Raw genomic sequence first — 11,360 nt, forward strand, 5'->3', positions numbered from 1 at the left:
TATATATAATAATAATCATCACATTAAGTAAGAATAATGAATATCTCCTTTAAATATCACACACACATTCATATACACCAACAGAGACAGGCTTAGAAAGACATAGAGGATTTAAAACTAATACCTATATTGGTTATCCCAGAATGGTGAAATTATGTTGTTTTTTTATTTTCTTATTTTCATAAATATCTAAATTTTGTCAAGTATGTCTTATTAGAAATTTTAAAACTTCTTTTTTTAATTCTGGAACTCAAAATGCAACATTCCAAAGTGTATTTTTTGTTGTTAGGCTCTTTTAAGTCAGCTCTGACTGACTCATAGCCACTGTATGTACAAGAGAAAGAAAAACTGTCCAATCTTGCACTATACCAAAAAAGTGCTTAATGTCCCTTAATTTCCTTTTATAGAATTTTTGAGGTATCTCCTCTTTTGTCAGCTCTCTAGCTCCATAGGGAGCTGCAACTATTTTGCTGAGCTTCCTAATTTAGGCTAATCATACTGTAGGACCAATATCACAGGTAATAGAGAGAGAATGATGTCATTTTGGAGCTGATAAATTTAAGTGAAGGTAGTTTTGCTCACTATACACAATGATAATCACATGATAACCTCATTTTCAACAATGTGCAAAAGTTTTGTGTGCATGCAGTCTGTCAGATCTTGCATATAAAATTCTTAGAGGAAATTTACCTTAGGTGATTTAAGTAACATTTAGATACTAACTGGCATATCTTTATGTCTTTTGAACCTTTAAAGCAAGTATGATTTTTCCAGGCAAGATTAAATTGGCCTTAGTTTGTTGGTTAGATCCACTTCAAGGAAAGAGTCTTCTGCAAAATATAAGGTTAAAAATAATAAATAAGTACCTTTGTATTTTCTCAGTGAGATGGATTGATGGTCTTCTTCCCTTTGAAGATGGATTCTTCTTTTTTGAGATGAACTCAACCAAATGGATTAACAAACTGTAAGAAGGGGTGTAAGCATGACAGAGATTGTAAGCACGGCACAGAACCTGGCAGTGTTTCATTCTGTTGTACGTAGTATGAGCCAGACCCAATTTATGAGCAACTAGTAATTACATTAATACATTAGTAGTTCCTCAAATAATTGTACAATGTCTACCAACTCAAAGGCAAGCTGCTCCCCAACCTGCTCCACAGGAAAACAAAATATGGACAATCTCCTTCTATGCAATTTAGAGCCTTTGAAAATTTACTGAAGGGTCAGCTACAAGTTGATTCCAACAGCAAGTAACACACTTGCAAACAAAAGGAAGCTCTGGGAAAAACTAGTTAATTCAGTCATGATTGTAGACCGGGGTGAAGTTTGAGAGCATAAATTTGAGGAAAAAATCTGAGGAACTCTTGGCTAAATTTACTTTGAAGTAAGAGGTGTTACCTCTGCAGGACTCACTTTTATCCCTAACGCACATGAATATTAATAAGCTCAGGCTCAAGTGAAGGATAACAGTGATTTGGTCGCTGTTATTTTCATCCACCTGTAAAGCCGCATATCTAATGCTGAGTCAAGAAAATCCTCTCGTGTCAGGGCCACCCAACTGTGGTTTTTGTATTTTTCCCTCTGAGAATGCATAAGAAAACTAGCTATTTCTACAAATTTAAGGAAAGGAAAGTGGGAAATTTCAGAATACTTATGACTTAAAAAGATTAGTGCCTGACTTTTTTTATAATGTTAAGATTCACAGCATATCCTTGTCTGTTTCGGATACATCACTGACCTCCATTGCCAGAAGATATATTACATAAACAACCAAAGGTAAGAACCCAGTGATTAATACAAGTGTTTCTTTTTCGACAGGTTTTGTTTTGATTTGTGAGTGGAGCTGCTTTTCCATGTTACACTGTTTTTCTTAGATAATTGTATTTTTATTTACTTATTAGAGTTGTTGACTGATGAATACAACGATATGATTTTTTGTTAAAAACTACAGTAAATTAAGGCCTGGTAATATTATTCTACTATACCATATTCCATGGACTGCCAAAAACCAAACAAGTTTGTCTTGGAAGAAATGCAACCAGCGGTCTCCTTAGAGGCAAAGCTTTGCTTCCCATACTCTGGGTGTGTTGTCAGGATGAACCAGCAGACAAGGACATCATGCTGGAAAAGGTGGAGAGACATAAAGACCCTCAATAAGATGGACTAACACAGTGACTGTGACAATGAGCTCAAGCATATCAGAGATAGTGAGGATGTTGTAGGAATAAGACAAGGCTCAGAGCTCTGATTCACAGGCCTCTGAGAGTTGCAGTCAACTCAATGGCACCTAACTACAACAACAGTAACGAATGATCACTATTAACCAGCTTTTGGCAAATTATAATTTTCTTTTAAGAAATCAAAAGCACTAATTTAGGAATTAGTATGTTTCCTATTGTGTATGTTCTCAACAAAAACAAAATAAATTCTTAAAAAAAAATAACCCGCACAAAAAACCCCAAAATAAATTCTTAAACAAAAAGCCCAATAATGTAGACAGGTGGACATCTTTCTCTAAAAGAAGCATAATATACTGATGGTTTTGTTCTTAAAAATATTTGAAGATAAAACATTACTAATTTCACTTAAATCTTAATAAATAATGAACTATCTAAAATTTGAGATCCAATTCATAGGGAACTTGTGTTTTTTATAAGTGTTTATTGTAGTGAGTTCTACACCCCTTTTTAAGCATGAATAAATAATCTGAAGGGATTAAGTAGCTTATCTAAGGTCATACACACCTAGTTCATAATAGAGCAGGATTTAAATTACCTTGCCTACTTTTATGCCCTATGATAGGTATATTTAATAAATTTTAAAAAGCAGTTATCAATTACTGTTATAGTTTCCTGTTCTCAATTTAAAAACTACTACTTTGCATATTTTTTTTGTGGCAGAATTTACCTGCTTTTGAGTATTGGTGATTTCATTCTAATTAGGAAGGAGAACATTAATAAAAATAGCTTTCAAATTGTTCCTATTAGAAAACATGTGTCTTTTTTCTTTCTTTCCCCCCCACTAGTTTATTTACCAAACTCAAATACAAATTCAAAGAAATTCTTTCAATTTCCCTCACCCCTCCACCCATCAAACTGTACAACCCAATGATTAATCCTCCCTTCCCCCTGCACACCCACATCCCTCTGCTTCCAGCCTCTCCCACCCCTCCTGGATCCTTATATTCCTTCTACAATAATGGTTTTATACAATATTTATCCTTGTGGGACTGGGTTAGTTCACTCAGCATAATGCTCTCCAGTCCCTCCCAAGTTAGGTAATAATTTACAAAGTCATTGATCCTGCTTAGAATTGGAGTTTTACATTTTTTCCTTAACATTGATAAATACTCACTTGCTCAGATCACTGCTAGACCAAGCAAGGCAAAATTTACAAAAAGAGAGAGAGACAGAGAAAGGGCGAGGCAGCGAAGGAGGCAGAGAGAGAAAGTAAGGGATGAAGTGCCAGGGAAAGAGAACCCAAGTAGTTCTTTAGACAAGAGCCATTGAAGATCTTCTTTTTTAAAAATCTGTGGAGGGTATTTTTTAGGTTGTGAAGTTGAGGTATGCAAAAAATTTTTTTTAAATCTTGCTAAAATAATTATTTTATAGAAACATATAAATATTTAATATGCTGTGTGCTGTCGAATAGATTCTGACTCATAGTGATTCTATATCACTGAGTAGAACAGCTCCATAGAAGTGCTTTCTACTCAATAGGGCAAGTCAACTAAATAAATAAGGTACATTTCATAATTCTTGTCATATAATACAATAGAAGTCAACTAAATAAATAAGGTATATTTCATAATTCTTGTCATATAATAGAATACTTTTCTTGTTGTTGTTGTTGATTGCCTTTGAGTTGAGCATGACTTATAGCGACTCTATGAACACAAGGCCTGAAGCCCCTCTACAACTATTGACATTTATCAAAGTCCATAGAGTTTCCGGAGGCAGGTTATTTAGGAAGTGAATGCCACTCCTGCTTCCAAAGAATACTGTTGCCTATCCAGAAACTCAAACAGATCAGTTTTAAAATTATTCAAATCATTAAATTTAGTAACATAATTAGCTACAAAACAAATAGGTAAATTAGTAGCTTCCTTGTACGCTATTTATTGACAATATAGGGAACAACATCTTATTTACAAACAAAATATCTAACTACATCAAATTAATTTAATTAAAAATGTGCATAGTTTATTTCATGAAAATTACAAAGACTTAGAATGTTTTTTAAAGCTACCAATAGATAAATAATATAGGACAAGATGGAAAACGCTAATATGCTAGTCATGTTTGTTTCCCAATAATTCATGCATAAAGTTAACAAAATCTTTTTTAAAAGCACATTTTTAGTATTCTTTTGGAAATGGATAAAATGACTATAAAAGCAAAAAAGGAGTAGTGCACATAGATATTGGACTGTCAAGAGGAAAACTGGTCATTAAATGGAATCATTAGAAGGAGGATGAAGTTTTGCTGTTGGGTGCCACTGAGTCAGCTCCCACTCATCTTGACCTCATGAGCAACAGAAACCTTGCTCTGTCCTGGAGCACTGTCACCATCTCCATTATGCTCACATTTGTTGTTGCAGCCGATCAATCCAGCTCAGTCATCGTCTTCCTCTCTTTCCCTGACCTTCTACTTTTTCCAGCATGATGTCTTTTCCCAAGGATTTGTCCCTCCTTAGAGCATGTTCAAAACATGTGAGATGAAGTTTCATTATCCTTGTCTTTAAGGAGCACCCTTGGCTGCACTTTCTCCAAGACATTCTGTTTGGTTTTGGTAGTCTATCTTTTAGCAGTTCATGGATATTCAATAATCTTGACCAACAACTGAAGTGAATGTCATCAATTCTTCAACCTTTTTTATTCGTTGTCTATCTCTCAGATGCATAGAAAGTGATTGAAAAGACCATGGTTTGAATCAGATGCACCTTAGTCTTCAAATTGACATCACTCCTCCTCAGTTATTTGGAGAAGTTCTTGACAAAAGACTTTATCAATGCAGTGTATCTCCTGACTGTTGCTAGCAAGGTGCTGACTGTGAATTCAATCAGATGAAATAATTAACAACTTTAATCTTTTTCCACGTATCATAATGTTGCCCCTGAATCCGGTGTTGAGGATTTTTATTGTCTTGATGTTGAGATGTAATCTATATTGAAGGCTGTAAGCTTTAATCTTCTTCAATAAATGCTTCAAGTCCTCACTTTTAGGAAGTAAGGTTGTATCTTCTGCATAAAGTATGCTGTTGGTAAGTCTTCCTCCAATCCTGGTGCCACGATCTTCTTCATAGAGTCCAACTTCTGGAATTATTTGCTAAGCATATAGATTGACTATACAGGTATGGAGAAAGCATACAGCCCTAACACATACCTTTCTATCTTTTTAAATTTGTTGTGTATGTATGTGAACATGTTTGGAATTTATTTTGACACACACCTTTCTTAATATAAACCATGCAGTGTTTTCTTGCTCTGTTCAGATGAACCTAGAACAGGAGGCCTTTGTGGGAATGGAGCAGGAGAGCACTGCCTGGTTTGGAATTGGGAATGGAGTGCATCAGGAACGTATCTTATCCCCATACCTATTCAATCTATTTGCTGAGCAAATTATCCAAGAAACTGGACTCCTTGAAGAGAAATATGGCATCAGAATTGGAGGGAAACTCATCAATAACCTGGGTTAGGCAGATGACACAACTTTACTTGCTGAAGGTGAAGAGGATTTGAAGCACTTGTTGCCGAAGATCAAGGAATGCAGTCTTCAGTATAGATTACATCTCAATATCGAGAAAGCAAAGATTCTTACCACTGGACAGTCGTAGACCGTGTCATAATGGATGGAGAGGCGATTGGAACTGTCAACAGCTTCATCTTGCTTGGATCCACAATTAACACCCTTGGTATGAGCAGTAAAGAAATAAGGAGACACATTGCACTGGGGAAATCTGCAGTTAGAGACCTTTCCAGATTATTAATTGAGTAGTGATGTCAGTTTGAGGACTAAGATGTGCCTGATTAAGGTAATGGATTTCTGATTACTAGTTGTGCATCTGAGACCTGAACAATGAATCAAGATGACAGAAAAAGAATTGATGCCTTTGAGCTTTGGAAAAGAGCACTGAACATTCAATGAACAGCCAAGAAAATGAAAAGATATGTCTTGGAGAGGGTGCAGCCAGAGTGCTCTTTTGAGGCAAGAATGATGAGGCTTTGCCTCACATACTTTGGACATATTGGTAGGAGGTGCTATTCTTTGGGGATGGACATGATGTTGGGAAGGGTGGAAGATTTGTGAAGGAGAGGAAGACCCTCAACCAGGTGGATCGACTAGGTGACTGTTGCAAAGGGACTCTTGTGTGTCAGCAAGTGTGAAGATGGTGCAGGACAGGACTAGGTTCAGATCTTTTGTTCATAGGGTTGCTATGAGTTGTTCTTGACTCAAAGACACCTAACAGCAACAACAACAAAAACAACAAGGGTTTGATTTCACACAAACAAATGTTCTGAGATTTCCGTTCTTCTAAATGTTAGTCATAATTTATTATAATCCATATAGTCAAATACCATTACATAGTCAATTAGAATACAAGTAAACATCTTTCTGGTAGTCTCTGCTTTCATCCAAGATCCCTCTGACATCAGTAATGATATCTCTTTTGTCATGGCCTCTTTTGAATCCAGCTTGAATTTCTGGAAGTTCTCTATTGATGTACTGTTTTGGCTATTTTTAAAATATTCTTCAACAAGATTTTACTTGCATATAATATTAATAACAGTCTATGACAATTTTCACTATGTATTGCTGTAGTTAGGTGCCTAGTCAAGTATGACTCATAGTGACCCCATAAACAACAGATTTACCTGAACCTTGTCTTATCCTTTGACATCCTCACAATTTCTGACATGCTCAAGCCCATTGCCACAGACACAAAGTCAATCTATCTGATTGAGGATCATTCTTTATTTTTTATTCATTATTCTTTATTTAGCTGTCCCTTCACCTTTCCAAGCATGCTGTTCTTCTCCAGGGAATAGCTTCTCCTAGCAACACGCCCAAAGTTTGTGAGGTTTTGTTATTGTTATGTGTCATTGAGTCACTTGTGGCTCATAGTGACTCTATGTATAATAGCTCTGAAGTCTGACACATCCGAACCTGTCTTATTGACTTCAACACACCTACCCCCATCTCACCTAGGGTCTTCTTTTCCTGCACTGTCCCTCCACCCTTCCAAGCATGATGTCCTTCTCCAAGATCCAGTCCCTCCCAGCAACGTATCCAAAGTATATGAGACGGACCTTCAAAATCCTAGCCTCCAAGGAGAAACTTAGTTTCACCCTCTTTAGAACAGATGTGTTCATTTTCTTGGCAGTCCATAATATATATATGTTCAACACTTTTTTCCAGCACCACCACTCAAAGGCATCAATTCTTCTTCTGCCGTCCTTGGTCATTGTCCAACCCTCTGGACAATATATAACAAGTAATTGAGGAGACCATGGCTTGGGTAGGGGGCACCTTAGTCTCTAGACTGACATTCTTGCTCTTCAGCACTCTGGTGAGGTCCCTGAGAGCAGGTGTTCCTAATACAATTTATCTTTTGATTTCCTGACTGCTGATGCTAAGAATTTTGATTGTGGAACTGAACATAGCATCCTTCAATATTGTAACTCAAGGCTTGAACTATTCTTCAGTCTTTAAGCTTGATAAATGTCAAGAATGTTCTTCACTTTGGGGTTTATAAATCTAGCTCCATGTACATTTTGTTCTAAGACTTTGCTTTATCTTCTCAAGTTTCCCTCTGAAATCTTCTTTCCATCTCTTTTACTTCAACTTTTCTTCCCCTTGTTTTGGCTTCTTTATGTTCGAGCAAGTTTTAGTCTCTTCTGACAGCCATTATAGTTTTTCCCATCTTTGTAATTCATATTTGCCTTTTTCATGGATGATGTCCTTTTTGTCATCCCACAACTCTCCTGGTCCTCAAAGATGAGTGTTTAATGTCTCAAATCTATTGAATGGATTGAGAAATTATGGTGGTACATGATGGAATATTACACAGCACTCAGAACAACAACTAAAAAATTACTACATAACATGGAAGAGAGACTGCAGAGTATAATGCTCAGTGAGCTAACTCAGTCTCATGAGAACAAGTACTGCATAAGCCTATTAATATAAAAATAAAAAGATAACTAGTAAAACATATATGAGATTCCAAGATGAGAAGGATAGGAGGAGAGCAGTAAGGATGGGCATGAAGAAATCATAGCGTTGCATGATTTGGGGGGTGGAGTGAGGAGGGGGTAAAGGAAATAGGGAAGGTCCAGCAAGGATCTGGAATGATAGGGTAATTGTGGACGTAGTTAAACGGTGATTAATTTTATAAAATGTAATGAATAGGAATGATTGTACAAAACACAATATGAATAAAGGAAAGTGTGAAACACAATGTACATGACCTTTTTAAGCAAGCCAATATAAAATAAAACAATTTAAAAATTCATTTGGATAAACTCAAGGTCATATTTTCGTTCTTGGGGATTTGCTTTCATTTTCTTCCCCCACAATTCGAACTTGTATATAAGTTATTGATAGTCTGTTTCATGGTCAGCCCTTTGCTTTGTTTTGACTGCTAATGTTGAGCTTCTCTATCAGTTCTTCCCACAGATAAAGTCAATGTTTCTTGTGTAGTTTATCAGGCAAGGACGATGTGTATCATCACTATTTATACTTGTTGCTGTTGTTATGTGTCATTGAGTCCCCTGTGACCCATAGAGACTTTATTTATAATACCTCTGAAGCCTGCCCTGTCTGAGCCAGTCTCAATAATTCCTACACACCAACCCCCATTGCCTCAGTCACTGTATCAAGCCATCTCATCTGGCATCTTCCTCTCCTGCACTCTCCCTCCACCCTTCCAATCTTGATGTCCTTACATTTTTCTGAAACATTATATTCAAGAAATACATTATTGATTATGCAAAATGCTATCATTTAATTTCTATTCCACCTCATTTCTGTCATCATGGCTATATTTTCAACTAGCAATTCTTTTTTGCTTTGTTTCCAACTGTTGCATTCCAATCACCAATTATTATTAATGCATTTTTTTCTTGTTGTATGCTGTTGAGTCGGATTCGACTGGCACAGGTAGAAACTGCCCATCCTTCTCTAGTGGAGCATCTGGTGGATTTGAACTATGTGCCTTCAGGATTGCAGCCCAGCTTCTTACCACTAAGCCACCAGAATTACCTTATTAATGCATCTTGATTGTTCTTGTTAGATGCTGTCAAATCGAGTATGACTCAGAGCAACCCTATGAATAGCAGACATGAACCCATTTCTATCCTGTGCCACCCTCACCATCGTTGACACACTCAAGCCCAGTTTTACAGTTATTCTGCTTATCATCTCGTTGAAAAATCTTCCTAGCTTTTGCTAAATCTCCACTTTTTCACAAATTATGTCTTTTTCCAAAGTATAGTCCCTTCTAGAAACATGTCCAGAATATGAGAGATGAGTCCTCACCATCCTTGCCTCCAAAATGCACTCTGGCAGATCTTTTTCCAAAACATATCTCTTTGTTCTTTTGACAGTCTATGGGAAGTTCAGTACTATTCTGCAAAATCACAACTCAAAGGTGTCAATTCTTCTTTTGTAATTCCTGTTCATTGTCCAGCTCTCAGATTCATAGCAAGTGGTTGAAAAGACTATGGTCTGAATAAGGTGCACCTTGGTCTTCAGGCTGACACCATTGCTCTTCAGTACCTTGGAGAATCCCTAACAGTGGATTTTATCAAATACAATTAATCTCCTGACTGCTGGTACCAAGGATATGATATTGATTGTTGATCAGAGCAGGATTCAATCATTGACAACTTCAATTCTTTCTCCATTTATCATGATGTTGTTTGTTGGCCTAGGGTCATGACCTTTGTTTTTGTGATGTTGAGGTGTCGTCCATACCAAAGGCTGTAGTCCTTGATCTTCTGCAGCAAGTGCTTCAAGTTCTCTTCACTTCCAGCAAGCAAGGTTGTGCCATCTGCATAGCACAGGTAGTTAAAAAAAAAGTAGCTTGAAAGAGGCACCGATGGTGCAAATGATTAAATTAGTAATGCTCAGAGTTGCTAACTGAAAGGGTTGGAGGAAAGGCCTGGCAACAACTTGTGGAGAATCAATGCTTGAAAACTGTTTAGCACAGATTACTTTGGCATGCTGTGTCTCTTTGAAGAGGAACGAATACAACAACTGCTATCTGTTTGCCTTTTGCACTGATGAGAAATTTTATATGTGAGTGCTGAGGATAAGCCCTTTAGAAATGTGTCCTCTATTTCCCCATTTTTACCTTTTTCACGTGTGGTTTGCTCTACTCGCAATGACTTTTTCCTGTGATGTTTGGCATATACCTCATATTTCTATAGCTTGTGCCATATTCTTTGTTTTGGAGACATTTTGGTAATTCTCTCAACTCTCTAACAGAATTGGCTTATGCATACTTTTTATTGCATAATCAATTGTTATGACTCACATATCTGTCTTGGTAACTTTTCTAATACTAGAAATCCATCATAACCAACAGTCTATTCTTTCATTCTTTTTCCCTGTCAATCCTTCAACAGCTAACATGCTGCCTGTTCACAGTAGATGCTATGAAGCAAAAATAGTTTTAAATAGAAATTTAGTTGTATGCAATCTACAAACTATTCGCAAGCAAAATTTCAAGAAGTTAAACGTACTACTTTAGGAGTAAGGTATAAGTTAGCAAGAAAAAGAAAAGGAAATCATTATTAATTTGGAAATCAAAATACTTGTTTGCATTGGGAAACTCTGTAGTCAAGGACCTTGTAGAAGGACCTCTACTTCATGGTCCTCCCACTTTTTTAAGCATAATGCGCTTCTACAAGGAATAGCTTTTCACAACATGTCCTAAGCATTCAAGACACAGGTTCACCAAGCTTGCCTCCAAGGAACATTCTGGCTTCACCTTCTCTGAGACATAACTGCTTCTTCTTTTGACAATCCATAGAATAATCAACATTCCTCTCCAATACCACAGTTCAAAAGCATCAATTTTTCTTATTTCATCCTTATTCATCTTTAGTCATACCAGAAAAAGACTTATTTGTGCTTTATTGACTATGCAAAGGCATTTGACCATGTGGGTCATAACAAATTGTGGCTGACATTGAGAAGAATGGGAATCTCAGAGCACTTAGTTGTACTCATGTAAAACCTGTACCTAGACCAAGAGGCTGTTGTGTGAAGAGAGCAAGAAAACAATACATGGTTTAAAATTAAGAAAGGAGTGTGTCAGGGTTGTATCCTTTCACCATACCTACTCAATCTGTTT

Source organism: Elephantulus edwardii, unplaced genomic scaffold (assembly GCF_000299155.1).
Source record: "Elephantulus edwardii isolate Elephantulus edwardi_28Jun2011 unplaced genomic scaffold, EleEdw1.0 scaffold00137, whole genome shotgun sequence".
Taxonomy (NCBI): Eukaryota; Metazoa; Chordata; class Mammalia; order Macroscelidea; family Macroscelididae; genus Elephantulus; species Elephantulus edwardii.